General features: G+C 39.3%; 1 protein-coding gene across 2 annotated transcripts in view; it reads right to left on the bottom strand.

Annotated features, from left to right (window-relative positions):
* The window catches only part of ANO4 (anoctamin 4), a 263,559-nt gene that overhangs the window by 238,770 nt on the left and 972 nt on the right, over nucleotides 1–23,817 (bottom strand). The window lies entirely within an intron of this gene.

The following is a 23,817-nucleotide window of genomic DNA, read 5'->3' as shown; positions in this document are numbered from 1 at the left end:
TGTAAGGAACTTGGCCTGGGCTCCAACCTGGGATCCACGTATGGTGAGTCAAGTGTGCACGGGGGCTGGAGGAGGTGGGCAGAGGAGGATGGTAAAGGACAGGTGACAAGGAGGCAGCAGGAGAACCACTCCAGGTTCCCCTTTCACAGCCACCTTAAGCCCTGCACACTTTCACCACAGCCCTTAAAAAAATTTTAGACAACAAGTGAAAAGCTTGCCTTATGCTTAGAAAACTGTAGTTGGCACTGCTACATTTGTTGCTTTTGAAGCTTGTTCTCAGGTTCTTTAAGTGAAACTTTATTTCATAAAGAGGTGGAACAGATAAGCCCTAACCATTAATCACGACTGAGAATTTCAAAATACACATTTCCTCCAAAGTAATTCAGAATTCTACTAGCATTGATGCTCATTCTTAACTGATCCCAAGTCAAAAAAACCAGTATACTAAAATATTTTATACTGCTGATAAATCTTACTTTAAATCATAGGGATGTATATCCATCTCTGAAAGTTGCTATTTACTTAGTTACATTCAACTAAATTATTGTATTTAAGCTCACCAACATTAGTGTTTCCCCCTTCCCTACAAATACTACTGGTACTTATCTGACAGTTATCAACCGGGATACTGTCACACCACTGAAAAAATAAACATCCCCAGCTATTCTGGGTTTTCTGTAATTATATTTAGCTTACATTTGAGAATGCTGAATCAGAAGGTGCACAGTACTACATTTTGACCACATGGACTCTTCATGTTATTTAATTCATTGAAAACTACTAGGACATGGTTTAAAAACCTACTGGACAATTGAATTCACTGCATGTCCTCATCTTTCTATTATTCAGATCATTTAAAATATAATTTTAAAATATATGATCAGCCTAACTTTGAGAATGAGAGATATTTAGGTTAGAAAAGCCCCTCTGAGATGATCTATCCCAGGATTTCTCAATCTTGGCACTACTGAGAATTTGGATGGGTAATTCTTTGCCGTTGGCAGCTGTTCTGTGTACTATAGGATGCTTAGCAATAGCCCTGGCCTCTATCCACTAAATGCCAGTAACATCCCCCAAATTATGATGATCAAAAACGTCCTCAGATATTGCCAAATGTCCCCTGAGGAGCAAAATCACCTACAGTTGAAAACCACCAGCCTGCAGAGTTGAAAGCTGAATCACAGAGAGTTTCAAGAATATATTCAAGCCCACAAAGCTGGAACAAGGCATCACTGGGAATAGCACCAAATTATCTGACTCTTAGACTAATGTTCTTTCAATAACACCTCTGTATCCCCCATTAGATATTACCAAATTAGGTAATTAAATGGTCATTTTAATTATTTATCCAGCTTATAATGATAATTATATCAATAATAAACAATTTTTAAAACCCTAAAAAATTAGTCATCTCTATTTGTATTACATGAAAACTCCGCTACTCTCAATTCTCTTTAGGTATTTGAGGGCAATCGAACATTTACAGAAAATTAGCCCGGGATGATTTAAGAAGACGCCTGACCTTAGATGAACATATTTAAGCTTCTACCATTCGTATATCTACTACTAAAGCTGACCCCAATTTTTCAAGGCCTGACATAATACTAGTATGTAGCCAAGATACGAATCTATTATCCCTCCAGCAACTTAAAAATGCAATTTTTACGTTAACCTTCTTTAGTCCTCTGCCAAGTTTCTGCTCTCTACATCCTATCATCATAGGTCCTGTCATAAAAGTTAACCACCTAAATGGTGGTTTGAACTTCATAAAACATGAACTTCAGCACAGTGCTCTTCAGTTAAACACTGAGTATCCAGCAGCTCCACCTTGCTGAGTCCTATGTATAAAGGTGAATGAGAAAGTGCTTACCTTTGAAAGAGGTACAACCCAGTGTATAACATACACAGTTAATTTTAAAATAATTCTACAAAAGGGTGCAACAGTAAGAAAAACCAGGGGCACAAGCCCAAACTGGGGTGTTGGAAAAGCTTTCCTGAAGAAAGCCAAGTGTAAGCTGAGTTTTTAAGAATAATTAAGATTAAAGAGCCAATCCAAAGTGGAAAGAGCACACCAGCAAAGGAAATGGCAAAAGCATAGGAAAGAGGCCATGAAACAGTGGGAACTGCAATCTGTTACTTAATCTTTCACACTATAAGAGGCATGATTAACGATTCGGTTGGAGAACTAGGAGGAGATCTGGATGCAAGAGCTTTCAAAGAACTAATTATTCATTAAAAAAAGAATTTTTATTACATGTGAATTGTATTTATTTATATTGAGTAATTATTATAAAATCTACACATGGTTGTAAAGTAAAAGTTATGCTTTTACATATGAATCACATGTCCTGAGTCTTGAGTTATGACACAGTATTTTGTGAAGAAGCAGCTAGGAAATAAGCTGGATAATCAGTTACATTCCAGGGCTCTAGACTTTCCTATCAAGTTTTCCACAAGCCAATCATTCCCATCATAATCCACAAGGTCACAATTTATAGACGTTGGTTGGTACATTAACCACTTAATCTTCAGTCTCTCTGTAAAATGTAAAGACTGATGCCACAGTTTACCAAAACTCATAACTTAAACTGGATAATCTCTGGCACACTTACCTACTTCTGTTCCATTTAAGTTGTATGGCTCAAGAATTAGTTGTGCTTGTTCCCAAACCTTTTTATGCCATTTATACTTATTATAACTTTGTGGTTTAATTAAATAGCATATAAACCAATAAAATATAAGTGTAAAGAGTTGGTGTTTCTATGAAGAAAGTTTACAGCTTTGGAAACATTTGACAAAGCTAAGTCTTATATATTTTTAAAAGTACTGTTGAACAACAAACTGTAGTAATGAGAGAAATCATAAAACACTAAATGAATCCTATCCTTAGGTTATTTTTGTAAGTGTCTAAGTTCTTATAAGTGATGAATTACAAGCATGGTTTATGCAAGAAAGGTAACGTACAAAACAAATTAATAGATTCTTATTAGAAAAAATGGCCTTAGCCCAACACCCAAATAGTAACAAATCTGATTTTAGATTTAGATTTTATATTCTATTTTAGCTAATTTATGTTTTCAGTTAAAATAAGATGTTCAAGAAATGTATCTATTATTTTAATGATTCTCTCATTTAAACATCTTTTTCCATTGGCCAGCAAAATCAGTTCTACACATTTAGAGTAAGAGGGCTTCTAACTATTTCTGGCTTTATCAACAAAGTCTATTTTACATCATATGCCATCAGAGAAATGCAAATTAAAACAATTAGGTTCTTCTCCACACCTATTAGAATGGCCAAAATCTAGACAATCAACTAGTGAGGATATGAAGCACAGGGACTCTTACTCATTGCTGGTGAGACTGCAAAATGGTACAGCTACTTTGGAAGACAATTTAAGTTTCTTATAAAACTAAACATACTCTTACTGTATTACCCAACAATTACACTGCTTGGTATTTACCTAAGGGAGTTGAAAACTATGTCAACATAAAAACCTGCACACAGAAATTTATAGCAATTTTATTCATAATGGCCAACACTTGGAAACAACCAAGATGTCCTTCAGTAGGTAAACGGATAAACTGTAGTATATCTAGACAATGGAATATTATTCAGTGCTAAAAAGAAATGAGCTATCAAGCCATGAAAAGACATGGGTGAAACTAATGCATATTACTAAATGAAAGAAGCCAATTCGAAAAGGCTACATATTGTATAACTCTAACCATAAGACATTCTGGAAAAAGCAAAACTATGGAGACAGGAAAACCATCAGTAGTTGCTAGAGGTTGGGTGGGAGAGGATGAAAAAGCAGAACAGAGGATTTGGGGGACAATGAAAATACTCTGTATGATACACTAATGTTCAAATCCATGGAAAGTACACCACCAAGAGTGGGCCATAATGTAAACTATGATCAATTACCACGTGTCAATGTAGATTCAGTTGTAACAAATGGACACTCTTGTGAGGGATGTTGATAAGGGGGGGAGGCTCTGAGCGCATGGAGTCAGGAGTATGAGAATTATTTACTTTCAGCTCAATTTTGCTGTGAGCCTAGAATTACTCTAAAAAAAATTATCTAAGAAAAGACAGTACAGCAGATACAAGTATGGAGTCCAACACTTGAAAAACAGTTCCCTTTTGTCACTCATCTCTATCAGTTTGCCCATCCTTTGGTAAGAGATGCAGTGATTATATTACAGTAAAACCCACATTTCACATAGATTATAATTTGTCAGACACATGGCTAAATTAGCTATTTAGTAAGTCACTTTTGGTTTCATTATAATACTGCTTTGACACTTCTCAATTATTTTGTTTTCAAAATCTCAAGTCATATCCAAACCAAAGCCACTTGGCCAGGCTTATGCCTAGGCAGGAATTATCATTGGTTCTGTCTATTGGGAACCAAGCAAATTACTCACATACCACAATTACAGCTGGAAGGTAAACTGCGTACCTGCCTGTTTTAACCTCACCACGTACGCTAGTTTTAGAAGTATATCCCAGAGTCAGATAATCAAGTATTTTCTGCCATTTTAACATACTTTGAAAGGTCTCTGTAGTATACACCTAAGGAATTATTTAAATGCCAATCATGCCCATTAATTGAATTTTGTATTTTCCCAGATTCTTATACAGTAATGACCAAGACAAACTGGCAAGTCATTACATTTAACATCTCTGCCTTTAAGAAAACTGTTCCTAAGTTATACCCCCAAATGAATATCTAACTTTTTTGACATTTTAATTTCTACTTAAAAAAAATAAAATAAAATTGACTTAACTGAGTTTAGAGGGCTAAGAACTCTGGAGTTAAAACAAGAAAAGAAGACAAATTCTCAATTCTAAGAGGCTTATAATTGAAACATTCAGAAAAAAATGAATAGTATTTTAAGACTATGTGCCACTTGAAACTTGAAAATAAATGCATAAACCATCTTGCAGCGTTCACAGAAGATTAAGTATGGTATAACAGTAACAGTTTAACCTGCTAGATTCCAATTCATCCACTTTTACCAGGAGCCTTATTTTATCAGCACCTCCTTCTTCCTCTCCTTTTATGCCCAATTCATCCCCAAGTCATAACTAATTCTACCTTCTACTTGTTTCTTAAAATCCATTCACTTCCAACTTTACTGCCACTAACCTAGTCTGGTCTAGTTGCTCAACTACCTCATTTCTAGGCAGAATTACTCCCATAGCCTCCTAACTGCACCACCCATATCTATTCCTTGCCACCTCCTTCAATAATCTGACTCCACATCACAGGGCCTCTATATATATTACTCCATCCATTTGAAACACTCTTACCTGCTCTAGACTGAATAATGCCCACTCATCTTTCAGATCTTCATATAAATTCCATTTTGTGGGAGAGGTCTTCCCTGATACCACAAATTAAATTATGCTTCCTCAGTTATTCTCTCAGGTCATTTGCTTCTTATTCATAGCAATGATCACAATTTACAGTTATATGTTTATTCCTGTGTTTACTTCATTTTTCTATCCCATACTGAACTCCAGGTTCTCTAAGGACAAAGACTGTTCCATATTTAGCATACAACATTAGTATACAACATTCAGTATTAGCAGTTTGCCTAGCATACAGTAGGTGCTAAGCATTTTTAAATAAAGCAATGAATTAATGAAATATGTCATGAGGTTAGTACTATGACAGTTATATATTTTAAATGCTTTGAGAAGACAAAGAACATTGAATTAAGCAGATTTTTAAAATTAAACTGCATTCTCGTCAAAATCTCATCCAACTTTTCTCTTAACATCCCTGGATTCCATCTGCCAACCTGCAAGATCTTTTTCTATATACAAGTTGCACGAACAGTTAAAAGTATCACTGTTTATTTACACCAAAAAGTTTTAGCTTTTTATAGTCTTGTGGTCATAAATATTCAATTTTTCCCTCAAAAAACTTGTTGGCTGGCATAAATACACAAACTCTCACACTCACATACATACACATTTATAAATAAATAATAAATGTGTGTGTGTGTGTGTGTGTGTGTGTAATGTTATCTGCTAAGGAGTCTTATTATCAATGCCTAAAATATTTTAAAGTTGGTAAATCTGAATTGTATTGTAAATAAAATCAGAATTACCATTTATACTTATTTTATTTCGACTTTCAAAACACAGGCAAACAAGCTTATAAAAATTGACAAATTTAATCCAAATAAGAAAGTAAAAGCAGTACAGTTAGCCAAGTACCATGGGTTTTGCTAAATACTGAATGCTGTATGCTAAATGTTCATGGTACTCATTAATGACTACTTCAGATCCCCAGCTACATGTTGGGTATTAACTGTCTATATAGAATGTTCGTTTAAATTTGTCTTTCACCAACCAGTGTGTCAAGTACCAAAACTGTCAACATGTGAAATGCAAGATCCAGGATTTGTCAAAGTCAATGATTATATTATTATAGCAAATACTGGTCATAAGTCTGAAAACTCAGAACTAACTGGCTGAGGATCGTGGAGAGATTTTAATCCAGGCTTGTCAGATTCCAAAGCTCTATACAATCATGCTTTCCAGATGGTCAGACTGCAAATGGGTCATTTTTCTGAATGATATGTTTAGACTACATTCCTAGTATCTGGAATGTTTAGGGAACTGACCATTATTTATATTCATATTAATTCATACTCTCCCTTCCCCTGTCCCACCTACCCCCAAGCCTCTCAGGCAGTTCTCTCAAGTGCATTCCCTTTTTAAAAGGATCCCAGAGCAGCCTCTGGAAACATTAGAAAAAGAAAAAAAAAAGAAATCGCCCAGTCCTGTCCCCACCAACTAGCAGTCATCTCCTTGCTGTCCCCTCTCCCTCTTTGCTCACAGTCGGCTCTACTCACGGCATGTTCAGGTTTCAGACACATACGAGATTCCAGAACCTCATGCCTCCCCAATTCCAACCAGGGGACACATACCAAGTTCAGTTAGGGTCCCTCTCACTTCGTTTGGAGTGACAGATGAGCACCCTCCCCCATGCCACCCTCCCACCCCACCAACATGTTCCCCAGAGCCCCAACTTCAGTCTTACACATGGAATGGAGCAGACAGTAATTCTGGCACGACTCCTGGCATATTCTGAATGGGTAACTGATATGGGGGAACCTAGTATACTATTCTCGGCCTTTGAGATCTCAAGCAAAACCGAGCTAGAGTCCCACTTTGATGTCTTACTGTACTTACTTACAGTGATAAAAATACGTGAAGGACTATGAAAAAATAAGTTTTTTAAAATAAAAATAGATACTAGCATTCATGTTTTGATAGAAGATAAAATTCTGGTCCTGCCCCTCTTGCTTTCCTTCCCTTCATACTTAGCTTACTGTTCTAGGGCATTTTCTCACGTGAAATTATAGTCCCTTCACAATTAGCAGAAAAAACAAAACAAGAATATTAATATAAATGGACATGATACATCTTAATGGGTGATGAAAATAATCTAAAATTGGTTATGATGATGATCTCACAAGTTGGTAGATGTATTAAAATTTTTTTACTGGATTCTGTACTAGAAGTGGATGAGCTATGTTATGTACAATATACCTCAATAAAGTTAAGATTTTTAAAGTGTTCTTTCTATGTTGCATAAGCTACCACCAAAAAGAAGAAAAAAATCCACCCACCCTGGAAAATACAGAGTACAGATTATACAGTTTTTTACAACTAAAGAGTTCTTTAATTTGGTGGGAGACTTAGGAGAGACACTAATACAATTCTAACAGATTGCATTTAAGCATACAGCAAAGTGCTGATAGAAGCAAGGAGAAAAATTATATCCAGAGACTGACCTTCTATAATCGGTGCCAATGCTAGAGAATGGATCTAGGGTGAGGATTTGACAATTCAGGCAAGGAGCTAACACCAGGGGGGCTGAGGTGAGGTCACTGGGGATCAGAAAAGAAAGAAAAAGGCTGATAAATGGATCAGGAGTTAGGAGACCTGGGTCTTTGTCCTGATTCTGTTTTGGATTAACTGATCTTGAGTAATTCATTTCACCTAAGTCTCAGTCTTGTTATCCATAAGACACATCCTCAAATGACACATAAAGAGAATAATCCTTGCCTACCTCCCACAACTGTTGTAAGGACACGATGAGACCCTGTGTGTGAAGCATGCTTGAAAACACCGTAGGGCAGTCAGAGGCTAACACTACCAACAGGCTTATCGGGGAAACAGAAGCTTTGCCTTTGCTTTGAGGGGTTTGGGATGCTAATAAGACACTAGGCTGAAAGTTCCTTAGCCTGACAGAGAATCCATGTGAGTAAGGGAGCACGTGTGCATGAGCAACCACCAGAGGCACAAACAAGTCAACCTGTAAAAGGGTGGGGTGAGTGCAAAGGACCACAAACAAAAAAGTGGCCTGAACATTCTGAACCAAGGAGGTTCCCGGAAATCTTCAGATGTCTTGAATGACATCAATACAGTCATTTTCTTAGTAAGAACAATGACTACTTTAGAGCTATTCCAAAATAATTGTATCATATAGAAATGAACACTGTACTTCGTTCATGCAGCACACAGGACTTACGGATTCGTGGAAAATACTCTGCACGCCACCAGTACTACCTTCTTCCTCACCACCATCACCACTAACCACTCCAATACCATCAACATTTCCAGCAACAACAACCCCACCACAACCAGCAACATATATACACACCTCTGCTATAAGTTTCTAATTAACTTAGCCAAGAATAATTTGACAGAAAAAAAGGAGTCACACAAAACAGGGGGAGATGCAGCACATCTTTGCATAGGTTTCCCTTCTTCCTTGGTTCCCTGTGGAGCTTGCTGGTGCTGCCAATGGCCCTCCTCCTCCACGTGACCAGGGTACTGCCCGTTCTCCCCAGGATTCTCTCCTCTCCTTTCCAGGCTTAGTTCACCACTCTTGAAGAACTTATGCTAAAAACTCTGCTTTTCCTTTTGAAGTGGCAGAAAAACATCTGGTCCTTGAACTCAGCTGGGCATGAGCAAGGGGGGAAGAGGGGGAGAGTTGGAGAAACAGAGTCAACACCCAACACCCCTAAGCATCATCTCCTCCCCTGGCTCTACTGTCTCCAGAGGGCCCAGCTGTACTTGGTCATGTCTCCCTCAACTCATTCAAAAATGGATTTGGGCCAGTTTAAGAAATATAGGTATTCAACCAAGATTTTTAAATATACAACTTTTTAAACAAAAAATTCAAACAAGATAAACACATGAAGAAAATTAAACAAAATTAATTTCCAGGAAATAGGAAAATAAGAGTAAAGGAAAATTCATACTCAAATTCAGTAGAACATTAAATAATTGTGTCAAGATTCTATAGTAGTATTTATGCTTTAACTACAGACCTTATTAGCTGAAAAAAGGTAGATAAAATATTGAGCTTGATCTATGAAAACTACACAAAATGCAGGCCTACTCACTGAATAAATATTTACTATATGCCTATTAATGAGCTTAATGTGCACTGTTCCAGGCACTGAGGAACGCCAGTCAACAATACACACCAATTCCTCGCTTTCCGGTCAATGCAAACAGATTGTCGAGACAAATGAGTCAATTACAGTGTATGTTAGAAGATGGTAAGTACTCTGGAGAAAAATTAAGCTGCAAGGGAGATAGAGAAAAATCAAGAAGTGGGAAGGGTGGTTGAGGAAGACCTCACTGAGAATCTGGGCAAAGACTTGGAGGGAAGGGTCAGCCAAGAAGATAAATGCATATATCAGATCATTACACTAGACACTTTAAATACTTTACGATTTTATTTGTCAAGCATACCTCTGTAAAGCTGGAGGGGGAAGCAAAATAATAAATAACACTCTTAAAAAAAAAAAAACCCAACTGGACCGAAGCTTTAGTCTGATCACTAAAGAATTCCTATGTATAATCCTAGCCTAGCTGCGTGGTTCCCCCTACGCTGCTGTTAGAAATCAGGAGGGCAGACTCAGCCTAATGTCTTTGTTAGCAACTTAGCTCTCTCTAAAGGATGCCAACCCCAGCTTTAACTTGACACTCTGCTAGGTCACCCAGTCTATCCTTAACTGGCCACGCAGAACAGCTGCACTCTACACCTTACGTGCCAGGGAGTAATGCCACCTCACGTTCAAAGGCAATGGATAATTCTCAAAACCTCAGTTGAGGAAAACAACACACAGGGAAGACTTCTAGAAGGACAAGGAGTCCACTGAGCCTCCCTATCTGGGGGCCAAATCAGATCAGCAGAGGACGGGGTACCTAAACAGAACCTTGCAGTCGTTTTTCACAAAATTTTGCTTTGACACGATGCTATTAACACAAAAATGTTTTAGGAGAAACAGTCTTACAAAACTTGATTCTCAAAACAAAACACAGTGTACTCTTTAGGGAGACTCCTGGGAGAAATTCTTGTCTGATGTTGGTGCCAAGAGCAGTTACAATCATAGGAAGAAACTGGTTTCTCTTTACTCCTCCGATGTTTCCTCTTCCCGCTGGCTGATAGGAAGCCTATGGTCAAAGTTCTGGCCCCTATACTTTATGCTTAGGTCATTCTGACATGCAGTTTAATTGTATCCCTGGTCCCATTTTGTTCCCACCATTTCTTTCTTACTTTTGATCTATTTTTACTACCACAAATATTCTTATCAGCAACCTAAATTCCTTCTGGTGTGAGGTAATACACACATAAATGCCTCTCTCTATATGTACATCTATATGGGAGTTTTGTCCCATAATCTCATGTTCCTTCTACATACTTTTATATCCATCTACAGAGATATTTACCTTTAAAATACTGCCTTTTTTTTTAATGCTTGGAGTCATGAATATGCTATAGACTATCACATAAAACCAAGGTACCAAGAACGTAACATACAATCATCTGGATATTACAAAAGCAATACAGAACTAAACAGGGTCAAGGAGTATTTAATCAACAGAACAAGGTAACAAAAAACAAAATCTAATTCCAGGTTTTGATTAACAACCATTGTTTGAGCTCCTACCTTGTGCCAGACACTAAACTAGATGTGAAGAATTAAAAGGAAAATAAGCATGAATCATGAGGCTAAAAGACAACTACATTCTGTGCAGGAGAGGAGCTACATATGTGTGTGTGTAGGTGTGCGTGTCAGCACGTATGTGCACACATACGCCCACAAGTATGGCGTATCATCAACACTGACGCAAGTCTATGTCAGACTTTATAAAGCTACAAACACAAGAGTCAGTTAATGCCACCTCATGCTCAGTAATGGATGAAGGTTTCCTATTTTCTGCCATTAAGGGATTCCTCATCCAGCATTCTGGTGATAAAAACAATTGAAAAGTTCTTTAATTTTGTGATTTATGACAGTAGCAGGTTAATTCAAAGAATGAACCCACCCAATTTAATGAGGACCGTATGGTTTACTGTACGTACAGTTAATTGAAGAATAATTACCTGTCAAACTACGTGTCTTGATCAGCGTGGCCAAGAGAACAGTCTCCACTCCTGCCCAGTTCTGATCTCTAAATCATCTTATGTTGTGGAAATTTACCCAGTCCACAGCAACTGGAGCAGTTTCAAGCATGGTTTTCATCCTCAATGTTGCAGAGGAGATTTAAATTCTTATAAGCAGCCTAAAATCCTTCAAAAGGCAAGGTCTGACAAAAAGGATACCTGACTGGGCTCCACAACAACTTTCATGAATGTATTTTCAGTTTCCTGATACAACACTTCATGATCTATAGACATATGCTTACTGTTGGGAATGGACAGCACTACATCACTCAAAGATAATTCCAAAGTTAAGGGAATTAGCCCTGACTCAACCCACTGGAACATTTTATAACCTTTGCTAGTGGAGAAAAGTACCTACGCTTTAGATAAAAAGCACTTGAATTAAATGTTAGGCAATTTATAATTTTCAACTACATTTAATTCTTTTTCCCCGCACTCCCAAGGTTCATGATCTGTGGGTTCTCTTCTGTGCTCCCCACTTCATTCCCTCCCAGGTCAATCCGAATGGGCTGCCGATTTCTTATTATCAGGGCCCTGATTACTCTTTGCTAAAAATTCTCAGGCTGTGAAATTGCTTCAAGTTAAATTTAAGTGTAGTCTCTTTATCGATTTATTGCTCAGGAAAGTAGACACAATTTATATACTTCCAATTAACCCTATTTAATGCAGCCTCTTTGAAAAATAAGGCAATTCTGGGAATTCTCTATTGAATCATTTCACACGTTCCTGTGTGGTTTGCAAGTAAATAGGTGCACAAAAGTGAACCTGCGAGAGTTCGTGGTGGCCCACTTACCACACTGGCTGCATGGACTGCTCTTGCTAAAGTGCCCTCCCGGTTAGTCTTTCCTCATCTCCCTTTAGTATCGTATATTTCCTTAGCAACAGTTATCTCATCTACACTTGCCCATTTACTTTCGAGGTACATCTTCCTGCATCTTTTCAGCTCCAGTGTGGAGACAGACCCATAATCCTACCCCCTTTCACCACCTCAAATGCTGCCACCCTGGTCCATCATCACCTCTCTTCTGGATTTCTGCGCCAGTCTCCTAAGTGATCTATTTATACCCGACTCCCTACAGTCTGTTCTGCATGCAGCAGCAGCGAGATCCTTTCAAGGCTGCCACTCCTGTACTCCAAGCCCTGCCCTGGCTTCCCATCTCACCCAGAGTAAAGTCTAACACCTGCCACGACCTCTGGCTACCAGCCTCCTTCTCTGTCACACTGCTCTAGCCCTTCTGGTCTCCTCACCATGCTATTACTTCATCTAACCAAGCACAGTCCCTTCTCGGGGCCGTGACACTGGCTGTTTCCTCTGCTTGGACGCCCGTTCCCAGGTATCCCCAGCTCACACCCTCCCTCACTCACCCACCTCAGGTCTCTGCTCAAATATCACCTTGCTGAGAGGACAGTCCCGACAAGCCTACCCCACACCACTCTCCTTTCCATCATTCTGCTTCACAGCATTTACCACTACCTGACGATCATTTTCTTTATCAGCTTCTTTGTAGGTCTCCTACTTGAATGTAATCTCTTTGGAAGCAGGGAGATTAACTGTCTCATTAATAGTTCCATCCCTGAAGCCTAGAACAGAGCCTGGCCCACAGACAACTGTACTGACTGTGAAACGAGTGAATCTTACATAAGGTCCCTTCTTTATTCTTAATGCCACTGCCCCAGTTTAAGAGAAAGTAGTTTCACTTGGCCCACTGTGATCATCTTTATAGTAGTATTCCTGACTATACACACACCCTTCTAACTTGTCCTCCACATGGCTCCCAGAGTGATGGAATCTGCAATCTGGCCTTGTCTGTCCCCTGCTCAAAGTTTTCTCCAATGCCTACAGAATAGAGCAGAACCTACTAAGCATGTCATATTAAGCCTTTTGAGATCTGGTACCTACCTAGCAGCTAAGCCTCGTCTCCTGCCCTAGCCCCACAGACTAAGTCACTTGTAGATCACTTATGCCATGTCTTTGTACTTGCTAGTTTCTCTGCCTGGAGCAGCCTCCCCTGCTCTGTCCACCTGGCAGCAACTCATCTAAGTGGTCTCAGTTCAGATGCCATCTCCTCAGTGAAGCCTTCTCTGATTGCCCCAGGACTGACCTAAGCCCTCTGCTCTATGCTCCATTCCACCTCACGTATGTTCTCAAGCAAGCACATTACCATACTTTATTATAGTTACTTGTTTTCAGCTCAGTCTCCCAAAGAACAGAAAACTCCTTCATGAAAGGGACCACATCATTAGTTTTCACAGTCCTAAAGCTTGGCCTATAGTAAGTGCTCATTAAATGCCTCCTGAGTTAATTAACAGGTAAGTAAGTTAATAAAAGCATGTTACAGAACACTTTGTAAAAGGATCAGGGCAACTGGTCCTCTGAATCTGTGAGTGTGAAGAACATTAAATTCAATGGCAAATTTAAAACAAATATGTTTTTAATAGATCAACAATTCAAAATATGAGGTTTTAAAGGAGGGATTGAAAGATGAGTTAATCACAACTATTAACATTTTAAATATTTCTCCCCAGGTAATTTATGCATTCTATGGTGTTGAATGAACACTCCCATTACCTTTTCATCCCTCAGTACTCCTGGGAATACGTGACCAGGAAGGCTCTATCATAATACCGTATCGAATAATTTACTCAAAGGAAAAATAATATCAAGATGTATGCGAAGAACTTTAAAACAGTACTCAGAGTCACAAAAGATTTGAATAAATGAGATATACACTCTGGGGACAGGTTGGTTCAATTTTTTAAAAACATTCTCCTCAATTAATCTATAAACATAATTTAATCCTTCCCCTAAAACATGGTATTTTTTAAAAACTAAAGTTTATACAGAAAAATAAGCATATAAGAAGACACAGGAAAATCCTGGAGCAAAAAAAAAAGAGTATTAAGAGAATACTAGCCATACCAGATATTAAAACATGTAAAACTAAAAAAATTAACAGGCGTGAAGTTAGCCAAAAACTGTCAGTCAACAAAAGAGAGCAAACTCCCCAAACACAGCTCTAACTGTAGAGGGGATTTAACAGGTGATGCTCTTCTTTCATGCCATTCTCAAGAATTACCACATTGAAGTCAAGGGAAAGACAGTCTTCAAGAAGTGTTTGGAGAGAACAGGGTAGTTAGTGGGGAAAAATAAAATTGGATTTCTATTTCATTACTACAGTAAAACAAGTGTGAACAAAAGACATATACAAAAATAAAATCATAAAAATCCAAACGAAATTGTCAAACATTAGTTTTATGATCCCAGAGTAAGTTAGGCTTTTTTTGATAATCATACAAAATCCAAAAACTACAAAGGAAACATATGTAGTTAAAGTTGTCATAAAAATAAAGCTCTTATGCCCAAACTATCATGGACAGTATCAAATGATAAATGACAGATGAGTGGAAACTATTTGGGGGGAAATCATATAGGAAATGTTAATTAATATATAAAGAGCTTCTAAAAGTCAAGGACAGAACTCAAATTTTAAAAGTGAGCTTGCAAAGGGCATGAACAGATTGTTCACAGAAGAGGAAGATACAAAATAATCACATGAAAAGATGCTCAAATTAAACTATGAGATGCCACTTTTTTCCTTAGCAGATTAGCAAAGATTAAAATGTTTGCTAGTGGATTTAGGAGTAAGGACACAGGCATTCTCATGCACTTATGGGGGGGGGGGGGTAAACTGGTACACTTTAGTACTAACTGCAGCTGGTCAACTGCAATTTGCTAAGAGTTATCAGAATTTTAAATTCACATGCCTGTGACCCAGTCATCCCACTTTTAGAAATCTTTCCTATAAACTTACTGGCACATAACCACCCCTCCCTAATCACCCTGCCCCCATCTATACCAATCCCATTTCCTTGGTTATTCTCTCCAGAAAACTGCAAGCTACAGTGCAGCAGCAGCTTGTCTAGACCACACGCCACCTGAGGAGCAACCATCCCTCAACTGTCTAGAATATCAAGAGTCCAAGGAGTGTAATCCTATTTGCTCCATCTTGCACTCCTTTTCTCTTCTACCTCACCTTCTTCTATTCCTGCCAGAAAGTCACTTACTGTGTCTAGTAAGTCCTCCCATTGACCCATGTGGCCACACACATGGTCCTTCAATTTCCCTGTTCATACATCACTTTGATTCAGACTTCTAAGCGAAGTGAATTTTAAATTACAATAAGCATCTCAGAGACTGCTAACAAAACCTGTGAGATCCCTCCAAAAAGCTCCAGCATAAAATCATTCATCAAACATGAAGAAGCATGATCATAATTATTAAAGAAAACTTCTGCTAAGCAGGTAAATATATACATATATGTGAGAATTTCTCCAAACTCCTAACACCAGAGAGATAATGACAATCATGAGTTAACAATGTGAGGCAACGTAGCCATACTGTAGCCACTGGGCTAAGCACTGTCAACGTAAGATCTCATTTACCAGAGATGCTTTCTAAGTTAGGGAATATTAATTACCCCCATTTTTATAATTGCGGACAAAAAGCTAGAAAGAGACTAAGTAATCTGCCCAAGGTCCAAAGATGAGTAACTGGCAGAGCCAGGATGGGAACCAGGTTGTCTGCCCCAGAGCCCAGGTTCTCCACCACCAGGGGATACTTCCCCTTAAATCCTAACTCAGAAGCAAGGTAGAAAGCACGGACTGAAGGCTTCCTTGGAGTAGAATGGAACACTGAAACTAAATCCAAGATCACACAGAATATAGAGTGGAAATTTTTTGGCAATCCATAAATAATTCTTTTCGCTTCAACTCATTATTTCTATTCACCAATTCACACAGATGTTCTACATTAGGCAGAACCTGTTTTTGTAAGCATTGCTCATTGACACACATATGTCTCTGTGGCTTTATTCTCCCTCCGAAACTGAAATTTCTTGCTAAATTTCCTGTGTATTGGATCTGGTTCACTCCCATCTCCCTCTTCCAATGAGCTGTGCTCCCTGGTGATGCCCACCATTTCTGTCCCCTCTCAGGGCCAGGCCCCCTAAGCTCAAGCTCTTTGTCCCCCAGAAGAACACCCCAATCTGCTTCCCTCAGACTCAGGGGAGACAGATCCATTCCCATCCCATATTGTTCATCTAAATTCTGACCATTTCATCCCTGAGAAAGACTCATGAGCTTTGATGTCCACAGTACTTTTCCTTTAAGTCAATTCAAGAACTCAATGCATGATTATAACTTCTGTTCACCACACTCCAATAATTTCAACAGCTGCAATTACCTAGGGGGAAAACCCCTCAAAATTATTATTTATTTATGATAGACTAGTCAGAAAGTAAATATTTTAAAAGTAGGCTAAAAACAATGAAAGAAGGTAAGAAAATGATTCAAACATCATACATCAGTTCAACAAATGGAAAGAAAGCCCAAATGGGAAGATATTAGCAAAAGCCTTTCTTTTTCCTCCAGATTGCTCGTCATCATCTGACAGGCTCTGTATTTACTAAAATATCTATTTCCTCCGCCCATCCTCCCAGAATGTCAGCTCCATAAAGCCAAGACGTTGGCTGTTTTGTTCACTGTTCTTCCAGTGCCTAGAATTGTGCTGGGAGCAGTCAGTGCTCAACAGTACTTAGTGAGTGAGCGAAGTTTCTTTATCTCACCATCTCTCGCTCCATAAACAAAATATGCTTTCATGCTCCGGCCAAGATACCTGGAGATTTTCCTCCCAACTCCTCAGTCTTTTTAGGTTACTTTCAAGGTGGAGAGTCATCTGATCCAATTCTGAGATGCACAAAACAGCCATATTCACCCCTCCCTAAACATATGTTCCCTGATTCTTTTAGAAAAAAGAATGGAGGAAGAGGCACAGCAGAAACCATCCTTTACAGATGAACTGAATCTATTACAGATAGAGTTTCTAAACTGCCTTTTCACCTACATGAAACTAGTATATGCACGCATATATCCACTGGTTCATAAGATGACCATATTCTTTGTAAATAGAACAAAGCTAACTGCCAAAGAAAAGAGCCCTAAGTTATTAGTAGTAAAGTACCAGAAGGCCCGAGGGGTTCTTTACACTCTGGACAGTGTATTAACAAGCCCTTCAGTGACCTCCACCCCAAACTCTCTCTAGATCCAAACTGACTGATGTAGGTTTGGTTTCCCAGCTTCATTTCCTTGTGATGACTTTGAATGTCAAACTACACCCTCAAGGGCGAAAAGCATGGGTGAGAAACCAATGTCTTACCTTAAGCAACTGCTCTCCTTCCCTGCTGAATACAGACATTTGATTTAATTAAACCCAAAGAGAGATTCCAAACAAATTTCAATTTGGCTTTTTCTAGACTCCATTAATTATCTCCAAACTTTCAGAAATGATAAACTGCCACTCACATCTTCTGATGCCATTCCCATCTCCCTACCCAAAGGTTCCTCATCTTCCCCGGCATTTTCCACTCCCCTCCCTCCACACCCGACTCCTTCCTCCCCACCAAAGCCACCTCATTGTTGACCTACCATCACATCTCTAGGCTCTTGCTCAAGCCAACCCCTCTGCCTGGAATGCCTTCCTACTCCCAGCTTATCTGCAAGCCTACAGCCTACCAGAATCTCTAACTGTCTGCCTTGTACCCAGGTCATTTGCACATACAAGTTCTACACTGCTGCTTATTTTAAATCTTTCGTGTCTGGGGACCTAACACAATGCTTTGCTTATAGAAGACACTTAATAAATTCTTGTTTACTTTATTGAAACTCACTTCGAGGCAGAGACATTTTCTGGGGTTTAGCATAGAATTTCTAATGGATTACATCAGGATGGCTGCCAATCTCTTTCTCCTTCTCAGTTCAGTTTCTACAGTCACATTGTTTTTAAAATTAAGTTTTCCACATTCAGCAATAGTTGCCAATACCAGCACCATAGGTTTTCTATGGTGATTCCTGATCTGTTTGTTCAAGAATTATTGAGTATTTGCTATACAGCAGTCCCTGAGTTGGGATACAGAGATGAAAATATGGTCCCTGCCCTCAAGGAACAAAATGCCTGTTTGGGAGAGAGCCAAGTAGACAAGTAATCACAATATAGTTTATAAAGTCCTATGAGATCTTTGTACCGAGGAATGTAAAAAGACAGATGGGGTCTACCTCACTCAGCTTTGGGCACAGGGGTCAGTAACGGTTCTAAGTGTCAAAAAGCCACCATGGGAGATGGTATCTGAAATTGTCTTAAGAGTTCGTCTGAAGGGAGGAGACAGTCCAGACAGAGGAAACAGTACACGCAAAGGTGCTGAGGCAAGGGAGAGCTCCTTGGTATTTCTGGAGTGTTCTAGGGGAGCTGCAAAACACGGAAGCAACAGCTGTACATTACGATGGGCCTGGTATACAGGCCAAGGGTTGGTCTTTAACCTGTAATTAGTTCCGTGGTGCTAATGAATTTAGGATCCCAGGGAACAGGCTAGTTTTGCCAAAGAATGGAACGGTCATCTCAGGAATCACAACAATAGTACAAACAAGTTTAGCTAATTCATCTCTTTTGTTCAGTCAGGTAACAAAAATCAAAAGCTGAAAAATACTGTTTTGGAAAACTACAAGATACATGTTACAATGACAGCAAAGGTGCCTTTTTAGGAAAAGAACCTCTCAGGGGAATAATCACAGGCAAGAAGTGCCCAAGCAAACTGCTTTGCAACTGGAATCTTTGAGAAACCATGTGAAACAGTAAGCAGATCACTGGCTGAAAAATCCAGGGACGATGAACGAACAGCATGACATGTAACTAGATTGAACTCGCTCAGAGCGATGGCTGTATCCAGCTGTTTCACCACTGGCTCTCTCCTGGCTGGCATTAGGGTACACACAGTAGGTGCTCAGTCAGTATTAGGTGAATGAACAGATAAAGGAATCAATCCATAACCATCACCCCCTTAACAAAACAGACATCAATAGTTGAACCACAGGGGGGAAATTAAGCATAGTGTTTTAAAAATTCTTGAAATGTTCATAAGAAAGGCCGAGCTTCAATATAAAAAAATCCATTTCCACACAAGCATGAACAAATTACCATAAACAGTTGCTTGATGTGACTCACTCTGACTGGTACAGCCACGTAATCTGCATGAAATAAACTCAGAAATAATGGACACCAGTGAGTTCGATGCCACAAAGCAGTCTTGTGAGCAAAGAATGACACAGTAAGTGTCAGCTGTGCATTGTGGGAGGGGCCCAACCCCAGGAGTGGAGCTAGGGTCTGAGAAAATCCATGCACATTGCACTCAACTGTCCTGCCCAGGTGCTAACCAGATCTCTTTCCTGATGAAGTGGCAACTTCCTTGGACCTGAGCTTCCTTATCTACGAAAGAAGAGGATAGGTTAGATGCTCAAGGTCCCTTCTGATGGTAAGGAGAGGTATTTCAAGATGTCCCAGGGTTGGCACGTAGTCATCATATACACACAAAGGATCACCATTATCACATGTTTCTGAGTAACTCTGATACTCATGTCACTGTCATAGTGCTGGGGCTTTGTATGGTGAAGGCAAGGTACACTCTGCCCATCGATGAATGTCTAATCTGGCTCAATTGCCTTAGAAATTACTGTCCATCTAGTGAAAAAGAAATAGAGGTAGAACAGCAGTTCATGATTTTCAGTGGTTGAGGGAGCCCTCTGAGATTAGGGGACCCACCACACCCGATGCAGCAGATAGGAGCTTGAGTCTCATAGCCAGTCAGTGGCTGGGGCTAGACTGGCACCCAGGGTCCTGAAGATACCCTCCTGTGACTGGCGTGGTCTCTGATCATCTCCAGACACTCATTCCCTCTCTGACACTCACAGGAGGTCCCCCACGGGAGACCAACAGGAAAAATGTTAAGTGAATTCCTGCTGTATTACAATATGTCTGCTTCCTATAAGAATGGCGGCAAGCCAAAAGGTCACTCAGCAGATGCCTAATTCAGGGTCAAGATTTCTATGACAGAACAGGCCATAAAACCTGTCATTCTGTGTTTTTAACAATTTCATGACTCCTCAGACTCCAGAGCCAACAGCCTGACTGGAGAATTAAATGCTAAGTATAGGGAGGAATTTTCCCCTTTCGTCTTACATTATTTTGGGGCTGTGATTTGGTTCTCCTCCAAAATTCTGCCATCTCTTTCTACCACCCAAGAGATATAACTTGTAACATAAACATTTATGACAGTCTGGCTAGATTATTATGCTTCTAAGGACATGGTTTTTTCCCCTGCAAAGCTGATCTAGTGACTACAGTCCTAAATGAATTCAGTAGGTAGGCACAGATCAAAAATACAGTCTTCAACACAGCTCAGGAAGAATTTCTCCCATTTATACAGTCTGTCTGAGTTGCCAATTGAATAGCAAGTTCCTTTCAAAGTAGATCACCACAACTGGTGTGAGAAGTGGTTTTGAATCTCCGTTAAAGAACGGTTCTCCCTCCAAGCAGCTTTATGTGGGAGTTGTACATTCTTTTTACTCTGTAAGAAAGACTCATGGAGAGATGGTAAAGGGAATATACCACTTTATGCTGGAAAAGCCACAGAAAAATTAAGCCAACATCCTTAATGATATGGTTCAAACAATTCCCAAAGAAAGGCTAATGATTTTACTTTGTATCATTTATAAACTCCCACTCTTAATGCGAAGACCTTTTAAAGAGTAAACATGTCAAGATTTGAGAGCAGTCCAACCTAGACAAATCTAGAATGTCATTAATTAAAATGCAAAACTTACTCTATTTCTAGTCCTGGTAATCAACTATGGAAAATAGTTTCAATGACAAAAATGCCTGCCGACACATGAGGTTATATTTATATTAATGGGGAAAATTTCTTCTCTCAGTTACATGATTACAGTTGAGCACTGGTTTGGTTACTAAAAGAGAGGCTGTTATCCAACTCTTTATTCATCGTCAAAGGATCTCCACAGAGTTTACATGTGTAGCATATGCACGTTTCTGTATAGAAACATAAATCAAGCAGAAGTGGGAAAGAGAAAGTAGAAAAAAGATTAAAAAAAAGGAGAATACTGATTCACAGTATAAACTGCAGGTGTCAGATTCGATCACCATCAAAAGAAATAACCAAAGCACTGTTTAAATGATAGATGTAATTAAGAAATTATGCAAAATGGGTAACTGCATCTACACTCATCTAGATGTTTCCAGACCCATTTCAAATAACTTGAATTTGCTAGGGTTACAAGCAAAACGGGTGCAAGCCAGAGTAGCTAAATAAACACACACACACACACACACACACACACACACACACACACACACACACACACACGAAGTGTTGCAGTGACGTCATCACACCAAGAGGCTAAGACTTACTGGCTTCCCTGCTCAGCACAGCTTTTATCAGTATTTCCTGCAGTAGTTTTCTAGGCTGCCTTGAGAGACCCTGCAAAGGAATTACCCTGACACCACGCTGTGAGACAAGGAAATGCTGAAGAATGCACACTCCCATTCAAAGAAATTCCCAAAGGCGTTATCTGGAGGAGGGGGGCGGGTGTCGGAAATGAGGAAATCCCTACCCAAAAAAAAAAAAAAAAAAAGCTAGCTAGAGAATGCAAAGCAATATCTTGGAAATTCTTATCCTACTCTAAATGAGCATGCTGCAACTATTGAAAATATGTACACCTAATAATTACAAGTAAACAAAAAGTGCATTTATATATGTGTGTGTATATATACACACACACACATATACACACATATATATATACACAACACACAACTCTGATTGCATAGGTGAATATTCTGCTCAGCAAAATAAAGGAAGCCTACCAAATTCTCTCTCAAAGCTAAAGCTGCTACTAATTAAAACACAAAGTTTTCTAAATGCATCTGTAATGGCCCGCAGTGTGAAATGCGGAGTCTATTTCCATGACACTCAAGCTGACTCTAACTCTTTCCATCTTAATACCTCAATTTTAGTTGCCAAGCACCTGGTAAAAAACCTTGCAACTGGAGAAGAAAAATTAAGCAAATAAGAAAACACGAATAAAGATGAAAGTAAACAACTAACATTACAATCAAAGGAAGCAGAGAACTCAGCCCTTCAAGTGACAGTATTTCTCTCAGCCATAACTGAGTGTAAGAAAATGTGGATATTAAAACAGCTAATTGAAACATTGATGAAAGTATTTCCAACATTATTTAATGATTCAGACCTTACAGTATGCAAAGATCCTAATTTGTTGTTGTTGCTGTTAAGCTATTTGCTGATTTCACCCTGAAACTGGACTACCATGTCAACAGCTACAAATTCTTGTTCTGTTTTAATGTATGCTTTCATATATTCAAAGAATCATCTCCTTTGGACCCAGGGAACAGGATAAAAGCATATGCCTGATGTCATCACCACTATTTTAAGAAAAATCCCCACAGACTGGAAACAAAAGTGGTGAGAACCAGCAAGACAGTTAAGGAACCTTACATCCCAAGCTCCCAATCAACAGAGAGAAAGACAAGAAATTTCACCCCACATCTTCCCCTCATTTATTACCCAAAAAGCACATATTTTTGTGCAGTATCCTACCAATCTGAGGCTGAACAACATATGATGGAAACCCTCCCCAGAGGTAAATGGACAACTGGAAAAACCCACACAGCATCAAATAAGATAACTCATCTCCAGTCCAACATCAGAAAATAACTAAGCAGAATTAGAACTGTGAGCCTTATTCTTTGGAATGCTGTGTTGACCATAATAATCCAACATACCTGCTACCCCCCAACCCCCTGCAAAAAAAGAAAAGAAAAGAAAAACATCTCCTTATGACAAGAGACTCCTCTTCAGCTACAGGTTCCACAAGGTGAGCACTACACCAAACTGTGCTTGGTTTGTATCCTTTGGGCTCCAAGAGGCAGCCAGTAAGACTTGAAATTGTGGTGCTCTCTGCAGTGAGCCTCCGCAGACCAGGTGAAAAATTAGAACACTATTCTAAGAGTAAATGTCCTGGAACAAACAGTCTGCCTGATGTCACTGCAACATACATGTTCTTCCTCCCAAACCTGCTTGTTTTCTCTTAGGAAAGTCTAAACATTCCAACAGCCTTAAAGCATTTTATCTCCCAGAAGGAGGACTGAAACTACGTTGTCAACTCAAAATTGTTCTTCTCATCACTGCCTCACCACCCTCTTGAAAAGGAGGTAAAATATGGGTTGCAGAACAGGCACCCTAAGATTCCAAAGGGAAAGAAGCAATGAGGTCATGCAGTCTACTCCCGTCCGCCAGCGCAGGGTTCCTCCCGCCGCGCACGGCACTGCCCAAGTTGTAAAGCCCGGAAGAAAGATACAGGGCCCTTCTGGACCCGGAGGCAGGTGCTCAAAGCGCGGCTGC

The sequence above is a fragment of the Camelus dromedarius genome, chromosome 11 (genome assembly GCF_036321535.1).
Source record: "Camelus dromedarius isolate mCamDro1 chromosome 11, mCamDro1.pat, whole genome shotgun sequence".
Classification (NCBI taxonomy): domain Eukaryota; kingdom Metazoa; phylum Chordata; class Mammalia; order Artiodactyla; family Camelidae; genus Camelus; species Camelus dromedarius.
This window is presented reverse-complemented; position numbering and strand designations above follow the sequence as displayed.